Genomic DNA, 25,752 nt, shown 5'->3' on the forward strand with positions numbered 1-25,752 from the left:
TTAGCTCTCCCCATATCCTTTAGCCATTGATGAATCTTATTTCACCTTCTGATGTGGTAATTGACTGCATATGTGTCATTATTCCAAATTTTTCTCTAAGAATATTTGTGGTCCAGAAAAAACATCTTACTTTTCTTTGAGTAGATGATGACAATTCAGCTTAATAATGTTTAGATCCATGGAAACTTAGTCTAATTGTTTTAAATCAAATTAAATCTGAGGACCCACTGACCAAAGCAGTAGCTAATTCAATCTACTACTGTATTATGGGGACTACCTGTCTTCCTTGGGAACTAAGGCCACACGTCCAAAATACAAAAGGGTTGTGATTTTTAGTCATTGGTGGGCACCACCCTTACCTTGTTCCTTTTTCCACAGTGCTGTCAGAGTGTTGGTGCAGAGACCCTCAGCAAAGTGCTCAGAGGTTTCAGTCTTCATATCAAGTCCTGGCTGATATTCTCAAGCCATTCTGTACCTAAGGAGCACAGATTTCTACAGTTCCTACACCTCTCCCCTGCGGTTACCTTCCATTATCTCACCTCTGTCTCTCCTAGGATGGGGCTCCTGAATGATGTTCTCTCATCCTCCTTGAAGAGCTGTCACCTCCCAAATATGCCCTGACTAGGTAGTATGTTTTAGGCCCTGCCACATCTCTTTACAGACTTGAAACACAAAAGCATTAAGAACCCACTGGATGAAAGCATTTTCACAGAGATGATGTTGTATTTAATTTTCACAACCCATGAATTGGGTAAAAGGGATCTACACTTCATGGATAAGGAAACTGAGAGTCAGAGAGTCTTATCATGGAAGTCTTAGACTAGATCTGATTGCAGGGTACAAGCATCCCATTTATCTTTCAGCCTTCCTGTGCTACATAGGCTGACCAACTATCGAAGTTTGCACAGGATTGCATAATTTCCTAGGACATAAGGTTTAACCTGAAACAGTCCCAGTTAAAGCAGGGTAAGTTGGTCAACCTGCTACTATGCACACCATGGCTCCTATCCTGGAGGCCCCAAACAGGGTCATTGAGCTTGTACAATATTTGAAGTGTTTCAAAAGCTTAACAAAATCATTTTTATTCACATTTTACTCATTAATTTTGTGTCTGAGTCATTATTTCTACTTTTCCCCATTTTCTTTTACTTTCTTCCACTGTTTTTTAAATATTATATTTGATTTGACATCATACCTGCTGCCCACCAAAAGGCACGCACATTCCTTATCAAGCAGTCCTCAGCAAGAATGGCCTCTCTCTTTCTGATTCCAGTCCCTTTTAGCATATCTTTAAGAGACATCTGGGGATCATGGAAGTTTAAGTTAGATTTGGTTTCAGATTCAAGCTCTGTCACTTTTGAATAATGTCGCGACTAGTAAATCATTTAAATTCTTGTATTTTAGTTTCATTAGATAACAACATTCTACATTCCATCCATGTCATACCTTTCTGAGGTTCAAATTTGGTGTTCTACACAAAAGTGATTAAAAACTTTAGGTAAGAATATACCAACCATGAAGTAATTTTTTTCTGCCTACAGAGAGGATAATGGCCCTATTTTTTATGAGATCTTGCTAAGAAGAATAACCATATCTTGTAAAAATGCATGTCTGAATTAGCATTATTTTGATCAATCAATCATTGACTTATAATAGATAGTGCAGGGGACCTTTCAATCTACAGTGCATTTCCACTTAGTTTCCTGGGAGATACCCTATTGTGATCATTGGGCCCTTGGTACAAATTTACTATTGACTTCATCTGTCCTGCAGAATCATCAAACACTTGTCTGAGTGACTTTGCTGGTCATCATGGTCTCTTGCCTCAGCTTAGACTGGTAGGCCTGGATCACCCTCGGAATTGTTCATTGATAAATCATCCACATCAGGCTCTACCACTGTTGAACAGAGTGAAAAAAGCCTTTTGCACAATGGCAGAAAACAAAATATTTGAACATAGGACGTATATCTGGATAGACCATACCCTGGGGCATAAAACAAATTCTGACAAATTTAAAAGAAGTGACATCATACTGAATGTATTCTCTAACCATACTGCAATTAAACTATAAATTAATCATAAAAAGATGAAAGGAAAATTCCAAACAGTTGGAGACTAAAAAACACACTTCTAAATATTTCAAGAGTTGAAAAGGAAGTTTCAGTGGAAGTTTTACAAATGCAATGAACTGAATAAACATGAAAATGCAAAGCTTTGACAACTTAGATGAAATGGACTAATTTATTGAAAGACAGAGACTACCATAATTCACCCATTATGAAATAGAAAGCTTGACTACCTTATAGTTATTAAGGATATATTTGTAATTATAAATTCCTCAAAAAGAAATGTCCAGAGTCACATGATTTCATTAGCAAATTTTACCTAACATTTATGAACAGTAACAGCAATTTTATACAATCTCGGACAGAAATAGATGAATTGGACTTCATGAAACTTTTAAATGTTTGCTCAATGAAAGACCCTATAAAGAACAGAGGATGATGAGCTACAGTGTGGGAGAAAATATTTGCAAGCCACATATCTGAAGAAGACTAGTATCTAGAATATATAAAGAAATCTCAAATCTCAACAATTACAACTTTAAAAGTATAAATGAAAAAAAACATTGATCCAAGTAGACAGTGGATATAGAGAGGAGAAATAAGCACATGAAAAGATTTTCAATGTTGTTAGTCACGAGGGAAATGCAAATCAAAACCACAATCAGATATCATAACATACCTATCAGAAAGGCCAAAAAAAAATTAGTGGCCACATAAAATGCTGGGAAGAATGTGAAAAAATTCAATCACTTATACATGGCTAGTGGGAATATAACAAAGTACAGCCTCTCTGGAAAACATTTTGGTGGTTTCTTCAATAACTAAGCATGTAAACACCATGATCCATCAGCTATGTTCATGGGCACTTATCCCAGATAAATAAAAACTATATACCAATATTTTTAACAATGTAATTTGTAATAGCCCCAAACTGGGAACAAACCTGATACCTTTACACAATTGATCAAATTGCAGTACATACATACCATGGAGTACTATTCAGCAATAAAAAGGAATACAGTATGAATAAATGCAGTAACACGCATCCAGAGTATTAGGCTAAGTGAAAAAATCCAATCTTAAAAGGTTATATTCTATATAACCTTATAAGGTCATGATTCAATTTGTAGAACATTATTCAAATGAAGGAATTACAGAAATGGATAACAGATTAATGGTTGCCAGGGTTAAAGATGGGGATGGGAAGGAAGGAAGTATGCTAAATAGGTGACACTAGGGACTGCTGTGGGGATGCAAATATTCGTTCTAGGTCTTGACTCTAAAGGTATCAGGAACTGGTTGTAATATTGTACTACAGTTTGACAAAATGTTACCATTGAATAAAATTGGGTACAAGGTACAAGGGATCTCTCTGCATCATTTATTAGAGATGAAGGTGAATTTGGAAATTATCTCAAAATAGAAAATAATTTAAAAATGCATACCCAATTGTTTCTGATTGAGGTGATATCTAAGCAAACAAATAAAGGAGAAAAGAAAAAAGAGAAAAAAGGAAGGAAGTTAGAGAGAGGTGGGGAGGGAGGACAGGAGAGAGAAAGAACGCAAGAAAGAAAAGGGAGGAAGGGAGGAAAGAAGGAAAGAAGGAAAACCAATGTTCACTGCTTTAAAGGCACAATTCATATCAGTTGTTTAAACAGGATGTGGTTAAAATTAAAGCAGATTGAAGGATCAGTCTTCATGCAAATTCAGGTAGAGATCGTCTATATTAAAAAGCCATGAAATACACATAAATCATAAAGGTATTTATGTCCAATACTGTATTAACACAATGGTGAGACTATTGATGGGGATGTCTGAATTCGATATTGCACTTTACTTTTACAATGAACTTTCAGGAATTTATTGCTAAGATCCCACATTCATTTACTTATTCATTTATTCAATACTGATTCATTGATTATGATGTGAGCAATTGTTATGATTGGCTAAGGGAGGAAGTGAAAAGACACAGTTTCAATAGTTTGTATTTTTATAGTCAGACTTGTCCCACCACATAAACAGAAAATAAAAAGGTCGGGTAGAATTTAGAGCCAACAGAGTGAAAGTCTTTCTGAAGCTTGAGAACCAAAAGGTAGAAATAGGAGACTCCCTTTTTTCCTAGTATGTAAGTACATTTTGAAATAGGTTCGGATTAAGGAATATTTCAGTTATGTCTTTCTGTGCAACCCGCCACCTCAAAACTTAGTCTAAAACAATCATTTTACTATCTGTCATATGTTCTCTGGGCCAGAAACTCAGACAAGGTACAGCACATATGGCTTATATCTCTTCCATAATATCTAGAATTGCACCTGGAAAGACTCAAAATCTGGAGATAAATCATCTGAATGCATCTTCACTCACATGCCTGTTGGTTGATTTTGACTATCTGCTCAAATGTCAGCTGGGGCAGTTGGCTGGAATGCCTACTTTTTGGCCCCTCCATGTGGCCTTCCGATGTGTTAGTTTGGACTCCCTCACAGCATGGATTCTGAGTTCTCAGAGTAAAGAATTCCCAGAGACTGAGGTGCCAAATAAAGAAAGCCATGACCACTACTGTATTCTGTTGGTCAATCAGTCACAGAGCCCAGATTCAAAGAGACAGGAACCATAACCCATTTGTTTAGAGAGAATCATCAAAGACTTTTGAGGCCACATTTTAAAATCATCACAGTCATGCCCCTGGTCACACATTACTTACATTGTTACCAAATGCAAAATAAACTCTCTACATACCATGAACCCCAAAAGCCCCATCTTATAAAAGCATCAGGCTTAAGTTCAGGGCAGGATCTCATCCTATAAGCCAAGTTCAGGACACATAAATTTCTTCAGGTGCTGATTATCAAAGGATTTTAGGACCATATTTAAAACCACCACAGGGAAGAATCAGATAAGAAACTCCATGTGTCAAGGAACAGAAACGTAGGGTTGAAATAATGTGGATGTGATGTAGACCATTACATCACTGTGGAAGGTATTTCACGACAACAGCTTTAATTATGTGAAGAATGTAGATAAATATGACAGTGCTCATTGGAAACAGGATTCACAGAATATGCCAAATTTTTTGGAACTTTTTAGTTGAAACATTTGCATTTTTGAAATAAGTTGTACTGAAAGGAGTTATTTAATATTTAAAGGAGCTATTATATCTTTGTTACTCCAGAAAGGGTTTTTTTTAATCTCCAAAATAAGAATGGGTTTTATGAGTGATACAGAACTAAAGTTTTTTTGTTGTTGAATCAGTGGCCCATCAAATATGGCTTGACTAATCCTCTCAGAGAATCACTTTTAAAAATATCCATGTCACCAGAGATTACACAGGCTACATAACAGGGTAAACTTGGTGTCAATGAAGCAGGACCACATGCATTTTTAACCCGTGGACCAGCTGTTTTACAGAACCTGTCCTCCACACATAAATACTTAGACCCAAGTTCCCCATATGAAGACACGTCTCTGACAGCACTAACACAAAAGGAAAGCCATAATTTCATCATATCATTGTGACATTGATAATAGAAATGACATAATAACTGTAATATACCAGTGTACTTTCATTATACATTCCTGGACGTTATACTGGGCATTAATGTAGAAGAAGTCTAGGAACATGGAATCTAGATTGTAAAGTATCTTGCTGGGATATGGTATGAAGCAAATACAGTGAATCTCTTGGTGCATCTGTAGCCCAGCAAGGGAATCTGCTTGTTGATCTCTTTGAATGAGGGCCCAAAATCCCCTTAGGAAGGCAAGTGACTAAATAGTGAGGGCTGCATCTAGACCAGGCTTTAATGCAAGCAGCCATCAGCAATCTTTCTTATGTCTTATCAGTCAGAAGAGGATAAGTAAGAATATTACCTGACAAGAGAGGACTTTAAAAGACTGAAACCTCATCTAAGTAGGGTCAAAGATTAAGACAATGTGTATAATATTTGTGGCACCTACACTGTCCATCTGTAAAATGCAAAAAAAAAAAAAAATCTGTCCCAGGTTCCTAGAGAGTGATGGGCACTCACATAGAATCCAGCGAGTCACAGGTAATCATGAGTTCAGTATATTCGGGACGGTACCAGCTCCAGTCTGCGTTCCTACTGTGGTCATCATGTCTCTTTTCTTTCTGAAAAGTCCAGTTTGGATGATATTGTGCACTGAATGTTTGTGCCCCCCCTAAATTTATATATTTAAATCTGAGCCCCCAAAGTGATGGTATTAAGGGGTGGGGTCTTTAGGAGTTCATGAGAGCAGACCCCTCATGAACGGAATGAGTGCCTTCTGATGAAGAGGCAAGAGAGAGTTCCCTTCCTGTCTCTGCTCTCTGTCCTCTGAGGATGTAATGAAAAGGCAGCCAGTCTGCAAGGCAGGAAGGGGACCTCATGAAAACCTGACAAGGCTGGCACCCTGAGTTCTAGCCACCAGAAATGTGAAAAGTAAAGCTCCATTTTTGAGAACCCCCTAACCCGTTTATAGTATTTTGTTATAGCAGCCCAAGGTAAGACAGATGATAGATGCCATGGTCATCCCATTGAGTAGGACCCCCTGGGGTCATATTTTAAAATTTTGACAGATATCTTCTTCTCAGAGGGAATTGTAAAAGCATATCAGAGTCCACATCCCATTCTTCCTTGGTTTTCTAAAATATCCTTACTCTTTATGGTATTAAATATTTTATTATTTACTATTTTACTATTAAATGCTTTTTATTTACTAAAATTAAATATTTTTTTAAATTTACTAAATTTAAAGAGGTTCAGAGTCTACATGACCATTGCACCTGAGACAGGGGTTGTGTTTTGTTCACTCTGTATACACAGCACTAGTTACTGTGTTTGAGCCAAAAATCAATAAATGGTTTTTCAGTGAAAGGATTTTGCTCTTCACTCTTTTTGAGGATACAATTAAGGCTCAGGAAATAAATGGCCGTGCTGTGTGTAGTCATTTGATCAGGTTCTAAATGTGCTTCTTTGGACCAGAACATTCACAGCCAGAAGTAATAAGCTCTCTCTATGGAAAGGATATAGTTTCTCTGAGAAATTTGAATCCAGCTTTTTACCACTTCGAGGCAAAGGCAGTCCTTGCCTGAGATTTCCTTTTAAATGATTTATTAATGCAGTCACATCTGACAGTTTGAACATTTTAATTTTGCTTGATCCAAATGCTGCTTTTGACGCTGTTGATTAGAACATTCGCTTGGATCACTGAATATTGTCAGCTTAGTCGCATTGACTTAGAGTGGGTTTCACTCATGTTTGCTCAACAGCAATCACTTTTCCCAATGAGGGGCCTCTTTCCTTCTCCTGCTCTGACATAATATGTGGGGTCTTCTTATTGGAGAGGCCTGGCTTCATGCATCTCTCCATGCGGCATCTCCAGATAAGGCTGCAGCCCTCTGAGGTAGAAGAAAATTTGGTGGAGTGGAAAGCAACCTTTGATGTCAGGCTTAAGGCACTCAGGTTCTGCCACCAGGTAGCAAGTTACTCGAACCTTCATCTCCTTTAGTTCCCCGTCTCTAAGTAGAGTAGAGATAATTACGCCTGCCTCACACTATGTCTGTGAGAATTCTCAGAGTATATACTAAATCCTGTCAATCCCTACTGAAGGCCATCCTCCTGGAATGGCAATTAATAAGAAGCCTTTGTGAAAATTGTCTTCAACTAAACCAGTATTGCAGTAGCATTGGCCATGGAGCCATGATAGGATTTAAAAGCGGCTCTTAACTTTGGAATCTTGACACTTTTTATCCTATTATTCTTCATTCTGGTAACATTTTTCAAAAATTTTATTCAAACATGTCTGCCTCCTACACTAGATGATAAATTCCTACTGAGGCTGAGAGTTTTCAGTTCTTTAGCTGTGTATTTCCTTAACTTAGGAAGCATATAATTATGATGTGAACTAGAATTTTAGGGAAGAAAAGGAGGTGATGTTTGTAATTACTCCAGGATGATGAGTCAAAAACCAGCCCTGCCCTAAACAAATGGTTACCCTACACATAAACCTTTGCACAAACATATCCACAGGAGAAACAGTTAATGAATTACAAATTAAAATAAGGAATTTACAGATTAATGCCTCACAAATTCAAAGTAGCATTTCCAAATTCAGACTTGAGTATCACTGACCTATCGCTAATCTTGTATTCCCTATATACCTGACTGGCATACAGATTCTATCTTCCCAAATAGGCACATCAGCTGGTGCATTTTGGGCTTTCTACCTCTCTTAATCACCATATCTTCAGGGCTGCTAAGTTTGACGGACCCTCTGTCCCAAATGCACTTTAAATCGGCTTCCTTTCTATCTTTCTTAGTGATGCAGCCTTAGCCTAGCTCCAATTATAGATATCATAAAAACTTGGAGAGTGATATTCTTAATTCTTCTCTTCCAAAATTAAAACTGAAAATTATTATTTAATTAATTATTATAAATTAATTAAAATTAATAATTAAGGAATTAAATAAACTGATATATGATCATTTGGGTTCCATATTTTTAAAAACCCTTGATATTCTCCCATCGATTTCATTATAAAAATGAATCCCAAAAACATTACAATTGCCAATCTGACCTCAATATGCAATTGAATCCCCACAGCCTGTTTCCTACTCCCTCTACTGCTTCAGATCCTCCTAATATCTCATGCTTTTCTGAACAGTGATTTTTTAAAATATCATAATCTCTTCTGTCTTCCTGAAATCACCTTCCTGTCCCCTTTACTTGAAGAATTTCTAATTTTTATTCCAACTGCAATTTATATGGTACCTATTCTGTGAAAACATTCTGCCCCCCTTAGGAAGAACTGAAAATAACTTCTTCAGATTCCAAAACCCTTTATTCATATCTCTATTAGATCAGGGTAATTGTCTTTAGTGCTGTAGAGTTCCTGCAGTCTGAGTTTTATGGACGAAGACTCTGCTTTATTAACTTCTGTATTTCCTGCTTCTGGAAAACACCTCATGGATACTAAATATCTGTGTGTGGAGAAAAATAAAATCAAGAAAAATAAAGCAAAATATAGTACAGTTCTTGGTTTCTGCACATCTTTTTAAAACCCTGACACTCCCGATTGTTAAATGTTGCTGCTGCTGGATAATCGTATTATTATTATCTGTTTATTAGCAGCAGTGTTAGTAGGCAGCCAGCCAGACCTGAGCAAGGAAGGATCATGGGGACTTCGGCTGGTGTCTACATTTGGCTGGATGCCTATGTTCTACACATTTCATGTAGGCTGTTTTCACGGGACGTGGGGAATAAGAACATAGATAACAGAGTGGCCACAACAGGCTGGTTTCAACAGGGAGGAGAAGTTGATGCAAATTCACCTCAAAGTACATTCATTAGCATAGCACGCCTTCCCATGTATGACAATGCTGATGAGAACCAAATATAGCCAAACTCCCCACCCAATGAGGATGAAGCAAGCTGGAACTCCAAGAAGACCCCACCTGTGCCCTTTGGAAGCTATCCCCACGTAGTGAATATTCATCTCCCTTCACATAAAAAGGCTTCCTATTGTTTCTTTGAGGCTGCCACCCCTGGGTCTATCCATGCTCAACTCTCTGGCATGTCCCCTTGCTTTTCCTTAAATTCTTATTCTCCAAATAAACTCTTAATGTTCAACTGCTTTTTCATCCATTCTTGAATTCTTTCTGATATTGAGACCAAGGACCCATCTCCAGTAATAGTAGTAGTATTGACAGCAACATGAATAAATTCCATTTGTTTAATGCTGACTGTGGTCCAAGCACTATGCTAGTGCTTATTTGCTAGGTACCTTCTGTGTACCTAAGGATAATAGTAACAATTATACTATTTATGGAGAGTTTACTATGCACTACACACTGTACTAAATTAGGCACCTTATAATTAATTGATTTTTTAGAGAAGAGAAATAGGTTAAACAAATTACCTAGAGCCATACAACAATTATGAGGTGAAATCAGTCCTGGGAAGTCTAATTCTAGTGTCTGTGTTCTTAACACCTCTGCTTTCCCAGAACAAGCCAAAATTTCTTTTCACATGAAGCTGACATTCATGTGAGGGAAAAATAAATAGATGATATAAACAAACAAGTACATAATAAGCAAATAAATAAGATAGGCATTACAGAGAACTTTACAGTTCAAAGAGTGAGAAGCTTTTGCAAAGAATAATACAAGGTGTTAGAACAGAGAGTGATGGGTAGTGAGAGCTGGACATGTAGGGTTCAGTGGAGGTGAGCCCTAAAATGTGGTGGCCTACCTTCCTACTGGTGGAATTAACAAAGCTCTGTGTCTCTGAGCCTCTCAAGATGTGAGTCTCAAGGACCAGGAAGAAAGCATGTATGTCTCAAACAGAGAGAGCAAGGTGGGGAGCCTCAGAAACTAGGCTGGAGCAGAGGCAAGAAGAAGGAGCGCTGTCCTGATGAGTGTTTGTTCTTTATTCTAAGTGCAACGGAAAGCCAGGAGAGGATTTAAAGAGTGGTAACCTGACCAACATTTTAAAGCATTGCAGCTGGAGAGACTGGTTAGGATTCCATTGCAGAGGTTCAGCATTTTGTCAATGGTTGCTTGAACTAGGGTTGTAGCAATATGAATGGATATAAATATTTGCATTCTTCACATCTTGTGCTCACTATAACTTTGTGAGATCATGATTTTTCTCCATACTAGCTATGAGGGAACTGAGACTCAGAGTGATTTAGCATTTTGATCTGGGAAGATTCCCAATCAATATCGGTTACATAACTTCTGTAGGCATTTGAACCTAGATCAGCTGTCTGGTTTCAAAGCCCCTCCTTTGATAGACTGACATTTCTTTGAAAAGTCAAAAAATCTCCCAGGGATTCAGAAGACACTGAGGTTGCTAAAGCTGATGATAACACTGATTATGGAAACAGGTTACAAAGCAGTGGGCAAAGAGGGTAAAAAATGTAGAAACAGAGTTCATGTGGTGATAATTGTGTGGTCCTAAATATGACAGTGAGTCCAGGTCTCATGTGGTGTTTTCCTGTACCTGGCCTCCCTGGGATGGAACTGGAATGGCCTCAGTGATGGCAGATACAGGTGGGGTTTTATGGTGCAAACATGCACATGAAAATCCAGACATCAGACCTGGCAGAAATTAGAAAATGTGGTCTTAAAAGAAGACAATCTCCAGGGTAAAAAAAGGGCTTTGGGAACATTTTTGGAATACAGGATAATGGGCCCAGTGGTCATCAGGGAACTCAGTGTTGAAATTCAGCTACTAGACTCCCGGTTTGAAACTACCATTAACCAGTATCTGTAGTGATGTCCTACAGATACCATGGTAGCAGTATTATTTTGGGTACCTGGACTCAAATTCACCATGGGAGGCAGGATTTCCTCCATACCACCAAGCAATTCTTGGACACCTGCTGTTATGTCCTATAATTTAACTTAATTCTGATACTATCTACTTGGAGACAGTACCAGATTTCAGAGGTTAGGGGCTTAATTTTGCAAGATGGCCTTCCCACATCCACATCCCCCTACCCCCACTACCACTTCAGATACCAGTTGCAAGCCTGGGCTGTCACCTGTGCTCTGACTGACTGGCTATAGATTGGGAGTTAGGACAATCCCTTCCTTGGGCTTCAAATACCATCACTGGGCAGTGGGTTGTGGAATCCCTCAATTCTTGTCTTCTCTAAGGAAAGAATACAGTCAAGAGATTTGATAGGAAATTAAAACCACAAAGGGTTTTTATTTAGCTAAGTGGAAGCACAAGTACACTCCAGAGAGAGAGAGGGAGTGAGCTGACCCTGAGGGTTAATAGCAACCTGCCAAGTTTTGTATGGTTCTTTTTATGGGGGTTTATTTGGTTTCCTCCTTCCATTTTGTCCTTATCACACCACCCGTTGGATCTGCCTTGGTTCCTCCCGTCCAACTTGGTGCATGTATGTGTTGGTTATCTTCCCATGAGTGCCTAAGTGAAACCCATGGGGTGGGGTGGGGAATGCAAAACTGCAATGTAAATGATATTATAATAACCTTGGGGTTACTCATGGACTAGGTTTTCTTTAAGTGCACATACTCAAAAATTAGGAAGGCCCTGTGAACCATATAATTTGCTTATCAGATTGTGCTAAACTGCAAAAGAGTTTTGTCTACGGGAGACAAGATGGTCTCTAGGTAGAGACTGTGTGGTCTGCAGTCCTCCTTTCTTCCTTCCTGCTCTGATCTGTCTAACTGCTTACTCTAACTACACCAGTTTCGAGCACAGGTGTTACCTGTATTTCTGACCAAGTGGTTATAAATCAAGGATTCCCACGACCCACTCCTTAGGCTTTATTAATTTGCAAGAGCAGCTCACAGAACTCAGAAAACATTTTATTTACTACAGCACTGATTTATTTTATTATTATAAAAGGATATAATTCAGGAACAGCCAAATGGAAGAGATGCCTAGGGCAAAGCACAGGGAAAGGGTACAGAGCTTTCAAGGGTACAGAGGTCTCAGAATGCACCACTCTCCCCAGAAGTTTCCATGTGTTCACCAACCTAGAAGCTCTCCAAACCTTACCGTTTTGCTAAGAAAACAACTTATTCATCTTTTTCTTCAGTCATTAGAACTGTTTGGCACATACTAGGCTCATAAAAATGTTTTGAATAAATGAGTTACTGAATTCATGTTCTTCTCATCAATAAAGAATGTCCATGAGAAAGACAAGCACCAAATAATTTCACTCATATGTGAAGTATAAGAACAAAAGAAAACTGAAGGAACAAAACAGCAGCAGAAGCACAGAACCCAAGAATGGACTAATAGTTACCAAAGGGAAAGGGACTGGGGAGGACGGGTGAGAAGGGAGGGATAAGGGCGGGAAAAAAAGAAAGGGGGCATTACGATTAGTATGTATAGTATTGAGGGGGCACGGGGAGGGCTGTGCAACACAGAGAAGACAAGTAGTGATTTCACAGCATCTTACTATGTTGATGGACAGTGACTGTGAACTTGGTAACAAGTAGTGATTTTACAGCATCTCACTATGTTGATGGACAGTGACTGTGAACGGGAATGTGGGGGGGACTTGGTGAATGGGGGAGCCTAGTAAACATAATGTCCTTCATGTAATTATAGATTAATGATACCAAAATAAAATTTAAAAAAAAGAATGTCCATGAAGTATATTTAAGTAATAATAGTTTATTAGTTCAAATTGCAATATGCACATGAAAACTTTGGTGACAAATAATGTGTTATCTATTTTGTTATCCAAAATGTGCACAATTCTAGCAGATATTCTCTCTAGTTACATCTGAATGAATATGATAATTCTGTGCTTGTATAACTGCCTCACAGGAAGACATTGTATTCATGAAGTCAAAGATGTCCTAGTAAATAATGGGCCTGCAGAAACAAATAATTTAGGTTTCAGTTAGTTGTGAAATGGAAAAAAAGTCATAATATTTATGATAACCAAATAATTTTACAAATATTGTACAAATCTTCCAACTATAATTATCACTCTTACCTGTTTTATTGTGTATAAAAATGCTCATTTAAACACCTGGATTGTGAAAATACCACTCCTGGCTATAAAAACTACTGCCTGGAGTTTAGTTAGTTCTCTCATATTTCCATTTTATTCTTTAAATTATTTTAGTCATCAAGCCAATCAATGTCAACAGATTGAAAAAGATGCCATTTAATTTCATGAGCAATCACAACATTTTTATCTATGCAAAGTAAGACAGTAAGGATAATTAGGTCTTATGCCTGAAGGCTCAAAGCAATTCTGTGAGTGGCAGGAAAGAGCTTCTATGCTTCATCTCTACCTAGATGTACAGTGTAATATAGAAGGTGTGAAGCATTCCAAGAAGAAGGGGACTCCAAACTCATTCTGTAGTAAAATGGGAATATGGATATCAATGTGTCCACTTCAAATGTTTTGGGTCTATTTTTTTAATTTTGTAAGATATTCTCTTTAAATTATAATACAAGAAGAGAGAAGAACAAAATTAATGGACACTTCTCTGTAAGTACTATATAAATGTTTTAATCCACACAATTTTATGTGGTGGCTACTAACTATTTCTATTACTCAATGAAGAAATGACTCCTTGAGAAGTTACCTAAGTACCTTTTCTCCCTTTTTTTATAATTTTCAAGAAAACTGGATATAATACTAACCTTTCCATGTAAAAGATTTGTTGTTGTTACGCTTATTATTTTCCTCCTCACCCCCAGTGTTTAATTTTACGTCTTATCAGGTGTGACAAAGACTGGCTCAGGACAGAAGTATCACACATAGGTATTTAGGGACATGAAGTTGAAATGCATCAAACTTGTGGTTTTATTTTTAAAGAAATATTTATTAATGAATAATATAGCAGATATTGGACTGTATGAACAAGGTACATGGTTTCTTTATCCTCAAAGGGAAGCTAGTACACATGTGGTATAATACCTGCCAGGGAAAAAACCCTCCAACCAAGAATATTCTACCCAGCAAGGTTATCATTCAAAATTAAAGGAGAGATAAATAGCTTCACAGATAAACATAAATTAAAAGAGTTCACTGCTACTAAACCAGCCTTACAAGAAATGTTAAAGACTTCTTTAAGAGGAAAAGAAAATGCTCTAAATGGAAGCAAGAAATTTAAGAAAGGGAAACATTTCCACTGGTAAAGCAAATATATAGCAGAAGTAGTAGATCATTTACTTAGAAGCTAGTATGATGGTCTAAAATACAAAAGTAGCAAAAAGAAAGTATATCTAAAATTTAGTTTAGGGGATCACTTAATAAAAAGGAATAACAGAAGATAATATACATAAAACATGCATGGGGTAAGAAATTTGCTTAGAATGTGTTCATATTGAAGTGACCATCAACTTATTATATATTGTTATATTCATAGGATGTAATTTAAGAACCCCATGATAATCACAAACCAAAACTTATAACAGATAGACAAAAAAGAAAGAAGGAAATCATAACACTAAAGAAAGTCATAAAACACAAGAGAAGAGAGCAAGAGAGGAAGAAATGATCAGTGAAGAACAACAAAAACAACCAGGAAACATTTAACAAAATTATATTAAGTATATATATATATATTATATATATATAATTACTTCAAGTGTAAATGACCTAAATGCTCCAATCAAAAGATATATACAATTAATGAATAGATAAAAACATAAGACCCATCTATTCGCTGCCTTCAAGAGACTCCAGACCAAAATACATACACAGACTGAAACAGAAGGGATGAGAAGAGATATACCATGCAAACAGGTATAAAAAAAAGATGGAGTTGCAATACTTATAGAAGACAAAATAGACTTAAAAACAAAGAAAATAACAAAAGACAAGGAAGTACATTACACAATGATAGTGTGATCAGTCCAACAAGAAGATATAACAATAGTAAACATCTGTGCAGCCAACATGGGAGCACCTAAATATTTAAACTAAATACTATCAGATCTAAAGGGAGAAATTTAAAACAACAAAATATAGTAGGGGACTTTAACACCTACTATAACACTTACACTGATGGATAGAGCCTCCAAAAATAAAATAAAAAGGAAATAGAAGCATTGAATGACACATTAGACCAATTGGACTTAACAGGTAAGTATAGAATATTCTACCCAAGAGCAAGAGAATATGCATTTTTCTCAAGCATACATGGAAAATTCTCCAATATAGATCACATATTAGGACACAAAACAAGTCACAACAAATTTGAGAAGATTGAAATTGTGTTAAGCATTTTCTCAGACTTCATGGTATGAAACTAGAAATCAATTACAAAAAAGTACTGCAAAAAAAACCCACAAACACTTGGAGGCTAATTAACATGTTTCTACATAATTTAGGAATCAAGGAAAAGATCAAAGAGGAAATCACACAATATATTGAGACAAGTGTAAACAGAAACACAAAATGTGTTTCAAAATACATGGGATGCTTGCATCTACCTACCACTTCAGCATTTTATTAAAAATAATAATAATAATAATAATAATAATAATAAAGGGAGAAATGTGGGATCCACATATAAATCAAGTATAAAAATCAAACAAATATTCATATTTGACCTGATTGTTTATAGTTCATAATGCATGATCAAAACCGAAAGTTTCTGTGATGAATGCCCTTGTACTGTTCACCATGTAAGAACTTATTCACTATGTAAGAATTCGTTCACCATGTAAGAACTTGTTCGTTATGCTTCAGAAGATTGGAGACTGATGAGAATTAGGCTTGAGATGGATTAATGATTGTGCATTGAGCATTGACCCCCCCTATACAGAATTTTATTGTTGTTAACAACCATTTGATCAATAAATATGAGAGATGCCCTCTCAAAAAAAAAAATACATGGGATGCATCAAAAGTGATTCTAAGAGGAAAGTTCATAACAATAGAGGCCCACTTTAAGAAACAAGAACAGTTTCCCATAAACAATCTAACCCTACAAATAAGGACCTAGAATTAAAAAAAGAAATATTAGTAGAAGGTGAAATATAATAAAGATCAGAATGGAAATAAAATAGAGCCAAGAAAACAGTAGAAGAAAATCAATGAAATCAATATCTGGTTTACTGGGAATACAAACAAGAAACAAACCCTTAGCCACACTTACCAAGAAAAAGAGAGAGTACACAACTACACAAAATCATAGGTTATAACCAACACCACAGAAATTGTAAATTAAAAGAGAATTCTACAAAAAATTATATGCCAATCAATTGGACAACCTAGAAGAAATGGATGAATTCCTAGAAACATGCAATCTTAAAAGACTGACCCAGAAAGAAACAGAAAACATGAACAGACCAATTACTAGTAATGAAATTTAACTGGTAATCAAAAGCTCCCAACATAGAAAATTCCAGAACCAGACAGCTTCATGGTTGAATTCTACCAAATATCCAAAGAAAGCTAATACCTACCCTTCTTAAAGTAGTTCAGAGAACAGAAGTGGAGAAAATACTTCTAAACTCATTCTATGATACAAGTATTAGTCTACAACAAAAACCAACTATGCTGATGGACAGTGACTGTAACGGGGCATGTGGTGGGGACTTGATTAAAGGGAGGTATGTAGTAACCACAACCTTGTGCATGTGAAACCTGAGCGAGCATAAGATTGTACATCAAGGATACCTTAATAAAAATAAATAAATAAATAAAACCAAAACCAGACAAAGCACTCAAAAAAAAACACAACTATAGACCAATATCCTTGATGAACAGAGATTCAAAAACCTTCAGCAAAATACAAGAAATTCAAAATTACATTAAAAGGATCATTCATCATAACTAAGTGGGGTTTATTCCCCCCACTTAGTTATGATGGGGGGATGCAAGGATGATATAATATTTGCTAATCTATCAATGCAATGTGATATACATCATTAACAAAGGGAGGATAAAAACATGAACAGACCAATCACTAGTAATGAAATTTAACTGGTAATCAAAAGCTCCCAACATAGAAAATTCCCATCAAAAGCTCCCAACATAGAAAAAAGAGATTTTTAATGTCAACAAAATGGTTATTGATGGAACATACCTCAACATAATAAAGGCTATATATGACAAACCCACAGCTGACATCATACTCAATGGCAAAAACGGAAAGCTTTTCCCCTAAGATCAGGAACAAAACAAGGATGCCCACTTTCACCACTTTTATTCAACAGTACTGGAAGTCCTAGCCATGGCAATGAGACAAGAAAAATAAATAAAAGGCATCCACATTAAATATAAAACTGTCATTATTTGCAAATGACATTATATGAAATATAGAAAACCTTAAAGACTCCAGCAAAAAAATATTAGAATTAATTAATTGATTCAGCAAAGTTGCAGAATACCAAAACAATATACAGAAATCTGTTGCATTCCTGTCTTATAAGATCATTGTCTTACACCATATACAAAAGGAAACTCTAAGTGTATTAAATACCTATATGCAAGACAAAACCATAAAACTCCTAGAAGAAAACACAGGTAAGAATCTCATGAACTTCGATGTAAAGACCAACCATCAGAAAGAGAAATCAATGAAATAATTCCATTTAAAATTGCATCAAAAACAATAAAATACCTAGGAATAAACCTAACCAAGGAGGTAACTGCCTGTACTCTGAAAACTATGACACTGATGAAAGAAATTGAAGAAGACACAAATAAGTGGAAATCTATCCCATGCTCATGGATAGGAAGAATTAATATTGTCAAAATGGCCATCATACCCAAAACAATTTACAGATTCAATGCAATCCCTACCAAAATACCACTAGCATTTTTCAATGAACTAGAGTAAATAATCTTAAAATCTATATGGATCCATGAAAGACCCTGTATAGCCAAAGCAATCTTGAGAAAGAAGAACAAAACCAGGAGTATAAAGCTCCCTGATTTCAAGCTATACTATAAAGCTAGAGTGTTTAGAACAGTATGGTACTGGCACAAGTACAGACCTACAGATTAATGGAACAGAATAGAGAGCCCAGAAATAAACCCATACATATGTGGTCAATTCATATACGACAAAGGAGCCATGAATATACAATGAGGAAAAAACAGTCTTTTCAATAAATGGTATTGGGAAAACTGGACATACATGTAAGAGAATGAAAATAGATCACTGTCTTATACCATATACAAAAGGAAACTCTAAGTGTATTAAATACCTATATGCAAGACAAAACCAAAACCATAAAACTCTTAGAAGAAAACACAGGTAAGAATCTCATGAACTTCGATGTAAGAAACTTTTTTTATGTATACGTATCTATCTCCATGTTCAAGGGAAACAAACAAAAAAATTAACAAGTGGGACTACATTAAACTAAAAAGCTTCTTCACAGCAAAGGAAATCCTCAACACTGAAAAACCACCATCTACAATGTGGAAGAATATATTTGCAAACAATATATCTGATAAGGGGTTAATATCCAAAATATATAAAGAACTTTTACCATCCAACAACAAAAATTAAATAATCCAATTGAAATATGGGAAGAGGACCTGAATAGACATTGTTCTAAAGGAGACATATAGATGTCCAACAGACACATGAAAAGATGTTTAACATCACTAATCATCAGGGAAATCAAAATCAAAATCACAGTAAGGTATCACCTCAAGCCAGTCAGGATAGTACTATATTTCATATAATGCACCATCCAAAAGACAAAATAACAAGTGTGGTGAGGATATGGAGAAAAGAGATCCTTCCTACACTATAGATGGGAATGTAAATTGGTCCACCCACTGTGAAAAACAATATAGAGGTTCTCCTCAAAAAACTAAAAACAGAAATACTATAGGACCCAGCAATTCTGCTTCTGGGAATGTACCCAAAGAAAACAAAATCACTAATTAGGAAAGATTATACACACCTACATCATTGCGACATTATTTACAGCATTTTTCAGTGAACTAGAGTAAATAATCTAGAATGTAGTTTCAATGAACCAGAGTAAATATAGACTTTATTATGTTGAAGTATGTTCCATCAATAGCCATTTTGTTGAGATTTTTAATCATGAATGGATATTGAATTTTGTTAAATATTTTTCAACATTAAAAGCAACCAAAATGTCCATCATTAGATGAATGGATACAAAAGATGGGGCAAATATACACAATGGAATATTACTCAGCCATAACAAATAAATGAATCTTGACATTTGCGACAACATGAATGGACCTAGAGGGTATTATGCTAAGTGAAATTAACCAGGCAGAGAAAGACAAATACCATATGAGTTCACTTACATGTAGATCTCAAAAACAATACAAATAAACAAACAAAAAAGAAATAGACCCATAAATATGGGCAGCAGACTACTGGTTACCACAGGGAGGAGAATGAGAGGATGGGTGAAATAGGTAAAGAGAATAAAGAGGTTAAAACTGCAAATTATACAATGAGTTAGTCATACAAATATAAAAAATAAAAAAAGAAGAGGTAGGGCTGCATTGGGGGCAGAATTTCCAGTGGGCTTTAGATGTACAGGATAAATGGGGATGAGGGCTCCATGGTGATTCTAAACCTGCCATCAACATAATTTTTTAAAATCAACCAAAATAGTACCCAAGTTTAGCAGGCCAAGTGATTATTTCCTGATGAAATTGACTATAAGTAAGTAACTACTACCTGTGGACCCAGTAGAAATTGGCTCAGGCAGGTACAACGGAGGACCTGGTGTTCTTCACTGGCCATGGCCAGAAAGGCACTGTGATCCCAGGAAAATGAACAAGTTGAAAATTCAGACACTTGCAACTCCACAGCTCCAATGGAAGAGTGCTGATCTGATTTTCTGTGATGTCAGTACACTTCATTAACTATGAAACAGTTTAGTTTTTAAGACATCTTCATTAAGATAAGTCAAGGTGTTAATATAGCATAATGCAAATTGCTAGGATATTTTTCAAGTCCCCAAGAGATAAGACAGTATTTGCATGGGGTGATAATTTGGCAGGGTGCCGACATACTACAGCAAGGGCTCTGTTAGCATTTCTTCTTGAAACCATGTTTTCTGCATTGACTATCTGGCAGTTTGGATTGCCTCAGGCTGATAATTGGCAACTAAGCTGTTAGGCCAGATGGCATTTATTTATTTATTTTGTAAAGCAAAAGGAGGAAAGAAGCATGATGCAAATTGGAAAGTCCATTTTTAGTTATAGAACAGAAAAATAAAGGAGAAAAGAAATTGATTTTAAGCAGTTCCAGATGTTACATCCTTTTTTATTTGCAAAGTCACATTTAAAAGGAGAGTGCCGTTAAAAAATAAAACAAAAAAAGTAAAAGGAGAGAGAAGAAAATTTAAAAAAGGATCTACAGAATAATGTTCAGTTGGTTTCATTTGTTAGAATTTGTATTTAGAGTGAATAAGACCATTTTTTTAAGGATAGAGAGAAAAATTACACAATTTACATATGAATAATTACTTTCATAATACATCTACATGAGGAACAAAGCAGCTTCAGCTACTAAAAGTTCCACAGTGTTGTGTCTTAATCACCAAGCCCTCTCCATCCCCCCTTGCTTGCTCCAGGAGCCATCTGTGAGTTTTATTATGTTATGCCTTCTTCAGCTGTTTTCTTTTGTCCAAGCAAGACGTTAATTAGCATCCATCAGTAGAGTGCGAAGAGCATCTTCCATCAGTCTTTTATCACACTTTTAGTGGAGAAGAAATGAAAGGAAATTATAATTCCTGTGATTGTGTCTTGTCCTGAAACTATATGCCAAGATTTGCTAAACCTTAAATTTAAGTCTCTTCACTGGGCCTCTGAAGTTTAGATTAGTACCTAAAGAATCAGCACAACTGATGATAGTGAATAGGTTTTGGGCAGGTGTGTTAACTTGGGACTCTTGTCGTATATGACCTGGGTTGCCCGTCATGTTCCTCTGGATCAATATCATCCATTTAGTTATTGAGAGACAAATTACCAGGAAAATTCCTAAGGTGGGGCCACAGACATGGTATATCCAGTAAGTTAGTAGATACTGCGAATGCTGACGGTTTGGCACAGTCTGAGGAACAGGGCTGAAGCCTATCATTAATGGTCTTTTTAAGAAGTCAATCTTGAATTACAAACCAACTATGTGACTCTGGAGAAGTCATTTCTCCTCTCCTGGCCTTAGTTTCTTTTTCAGCAAACTGACATATGCTGTGGTAGGGTTGTTATGTTGACCAAATTAGAAAATCAGTATGAAAAACTGATTTATAAATCAGAGAAAATGATTTTGTATTCTGACTCTATTCTGCCATTTAAAATCAATGAGATGTTGGAACAATTACCTAACATAACTATGAAATAAGCTAATGTTTTCTTATTTCTAAATATGATTACTCTGTGTGCAGTTGTGAGAATTAAATTATACATTATATAGATAAATATAACATGTCTAACACAGTGCCTGAAATTTAAGGGGCATAATTCTATGGATTCTTTTGCCATTTTGTTTTCCTTCTCCGGGCAAATTAACTTTCTCCATGCTCATGGTTAGGAAACATAAATATAATTGCTTTATATAAATAGAGTTAAAAATATACTTATTCATTATTAAATGGTTTCTCTATGATGGGCACTACTGTAGACATAGGGAATATAAAAACAAAACAGATGGAGGTCTGCATTCATGGGGGAAAAAAGATAAAATGCGTGAATGTACAAATGACAAAACTAAAACAAGATATTTGATCTTGACCTTCTCTGGCCCAAAACAAATTCTGCATCACAAAATTTGGAAATCTGTAGAGCATAGAAACAGACTACTTGTATAAGAAAAGAAAATGTAGGAAAACAAGCTGGTAATTAGAAGGTTTTCTTTGTTAAATCATAAAGTGCTAGCATCTATGAATGCTACCACAGGAAAGGTAGAAAATAAATTATTTTCATCTGCTCTAGGAAATGTTAATGTGGTGGAAATGACTAAGATACCTTCATCCCTCTGTTACACATGAGCCAATGAGAAAACACCTACTTCATTATTCAGAGAAGTCAGCCTTCTTCCGTTCCTGCACTCAAACTCAACTCAAACCCAAATCTGGCCATTTTTTTTTTTTCAGTTCGTGGTAGGAAGCATGAAGAGAAGACAATCACAAAGAATGACAGTCCAGCAGGAGGAAAGGGAAGCTTTGAAACTGCATACATTTTTGTTAGAACATTAAACCTTATACACAGTATGGAATGGCGTTTCAGCTGATCTCATCTAGAGCTTAAATGACAGGAAGCACAGATGATATATGGGTTAGACAGAGTAATTTGATAATTACCATGCATAATGGTGCTACTGAGGTATCATGAAAAGGTTACAGGATGTGCAGTTTATTTTATTAAGAATACCCAGAACTGCTTGATATGTTTCTGGAATAGTTACATCACAAATGTTTAAAATGAGGGGAAAAAAATCTGTCTTATTAAGTAATTGACTTTTAGTAATTAGATAATAGCCACTAAAAAAGAATGCTTTCTCTGTTGATTATTGATCATAATTACAGTCTTCTGAAAAATACTTGAGATGGATATGTCCCCCAGCCCACATACAAAACCATGAAACATTTTGGAAGACAGAGAGATATTTAGCTTTTAGTACAGCCACTTTGTGTGTGGCGGTTGAACTTCCTGACTATACTAATGATGTTTATTACATTACGCTGTTGTTCAATTGAACAGGAAAATGTTCTAGAAAGATGTCTCCCCAAATAAAATGAATAAAATGTTTTGAAAAATATTATATTTATACATATTAAATATTCCACTGGCAAACAAGGTATCTACATGCAAAGAAATTCCTGAGCAGAAAAGAAAATATAAGAACTGGATACTACTAAATTCTTTGTATTTTTTGTATTTTTTGGATACCTACATTTATTTGTAGGTTAGAAAAGTTTATATTAAGAAAAGAAGAGAGGCAGTCTAAATGAAAAATTCATATCCATTAAGACTAGTGCATCACTAAAAGAAATAAAGTTTTTAAGCTCTTCACTTGAGAAAATAGAAATTGGAGTATGCATAGTAAAACCAGCCAATAAGAAGATGGATTACTGAATGGGGAAATGAACCAAGCTGCATACAGAATGCTTTTTAAAATTAGGTATTAAATTAAGAAAAATGAAAATAAAGCAATCTGGTTTAATTAGAGAACACTAAAGATGTGACAAAAACAGCCAACTCCAAAACTGGCTTGAGGTCATGTGGTCCTTGAAAGATAACACTACATCCAGATGATCATGAACAAATGAAAAGACAGCACTTTATGGACTAATTAAGGAAAATGGTAAATTTTATTTTCATTTACTTTTAAAGAATCACAGTACAATCATTGCATAGTTAAAAAAAAAAGAAGAGAAAGAAAGTTAAATCTTAACTCAAAATGTGCATTGAATAAAACCCCATCTTGAACACTTTTATTTAGTTTTAATCAAGGTTCTGACATTAAGATGCTGTGTGATGTTGGCAAAATCACCTGACCATTCTGGACCTGGAAACATTTGAGGTTAAGGGTGTTAAGATGGAAACATCCACCTAAATATAATGGAAATGGACTTTAATGTCTTTTTAGCTTTAACATATTATACTACACAAACCTTTGGTAATTTGGAATCTTCACAAAATAGTTTTTCAAATGGCTGAAAATGTACACATTTCAGTGCTAAAACTCATCATGAAGCCAAGTTTAACTAGATTTGTTTTTTGCAGTTATACTGGTTGAACTTGTTTCTGCTTTCTTAGGCAAATGATACTAAATGCCAGTTCACTCTTCTTAATGAATCTGGGTTTCCCTGAGGAATTCATGCTGTCCAATTGTGATTCCAGGTCTGAGACCTAAATTTTCCTTTCCACCTTTGCTCAGATTTCACCTCTAGCTTCCAGTAGCCTGTAGGTAACTAATGATCATTCTCTCCTAATCACCAAGCATTTATTAAGCCTGTGAAAACATAGCCTTATGGAAGACTGGAAAGGGTGTATTTTAAGTAAAATGCACATGTTTTCACATAGTGATTTATATAACACTGCTTGGACTCCTCAAAAAAGTTTTTTATTTTTCCTTTTTGGGAAAGTGGATGATAACAGAGGTGGTTGGGTAACTGTGTAACAAGCTCCAAGAGATGATGCATGTTCCTACTGTTATACGTATATAGCCTCGAAAACTTGTTCTTTCAAATAGCACCAACAGGTCCACAACTGAGGAGACAAAGTCTTTGCTTATTTATATGGAACACTATTGCTAACTTTTTGAAAAGTGAAAAGATTTTCTTTCCATCTTAGCTCTCTCAGATCAAGAAAAAATAAAGTGTGACTGATCTCAGTGTATTGCTCCTCTTTACAAAATGTGCATCAAACAGGCACCTGGAAGGCCAAGCTTATATCCAAAATCAAAACCAAAACACACACACACACACACACACACACACACACACACACACACACACACGACAGTTAATGGAGGTGGTTTTTGCTGGACTCTTTTTAGAAGTGGGAACTTAATTCCAGGAAAATCAGTTAGGTATAAATAAGGTCCAATCAAACCCATTTAAATATCCATGAGAATGGTGGTCCTATCATGGGGGGAAGAATGTAAAAGAGATTGCAGAGGAGAATCAGAATAAAGAGGTAACTTTGTTTTATTAAATGGTCTAAAACACACACACACACAAACAGTGGCTTAATAATTTGTTTACATGTAAATTGAATCAATGAGATGTGGTCTTTAACACTCCATCTGGACGACATAGTGTTAGAGATCTTTTCCATATTCCTCCACATAAAATTTTGAGAAAAGAAACAGCTTCTACTGGATTGGATTAAAGAGGATGGGGTGAGAGGTGAGAGAGGGACTTCCTCCTAAAACCACATTTATTATGAAAATATAATAAATATAACTAATCCTGAAAGAGCAACAGGAAAGAAGACTGCACCAGACAGCATATACCTGGAGAAAAGAGCAGACCTCACAGAACAGGGTAATGAACCAGAGCCGTGACCCACAGGACGCAAGCCCTTGCCCCACCCCAGCTCACCAGTGGGAGAAAGAGAAACAGAACAGGGAGGGAGTGGAGGCCTGGGACTGCTGAACACCTAGCCCCAGAGATCTGCTCTGGAAGCACGAACCTACATTGCATGGTGCTCTGGTGATTAGTGGGGTTCTAAAGCTAAGATAGGAGGAATACCTGAGGAGACAGGGATTCCAGCTGCTT

At 36.1% G+C, this 25,752-nt stretch overlaps 1 long non-coding RNA gene across 1 annotated transcript in view; it reads right to left on the reverse strand.

The window, feature by feature from the left end:
* Positions 1–358: 358 nt before the first annotated feature.
* LOC140845492 (uncharacterized) overlaps positions 359–25,752 on the reverse strand; it is a 155,772-nt gene continuing 130,378 nt past the window's right edge. Inside the window, exons 3-4 of the long non-coding RNA XR_012124291.1 lie at positions 1,196–1,301; positions 359–475 (exon numbers count right to left, since the gene is read on the reverse strand). This is a non-coding gene — a long non-coding RNA (uncharacterized lncRNA). The remainder of the gene's footprint in view (positions 476–1,195; positions 1,302–25,752) is intronic.

This window comes from Manis javanica, chromosome 2, assembly GCF_040802235.1.
Source record: "Manis javanica isolate MJ-LG chromosome 2, MJ_LKY, whole genome shotgun sequence".
Taxonomy (NCBI): Eukaryota; Metazoa; Chordata; class Mammalia; order Pholidota; family Manidae; genus Manis; species Manis javanica.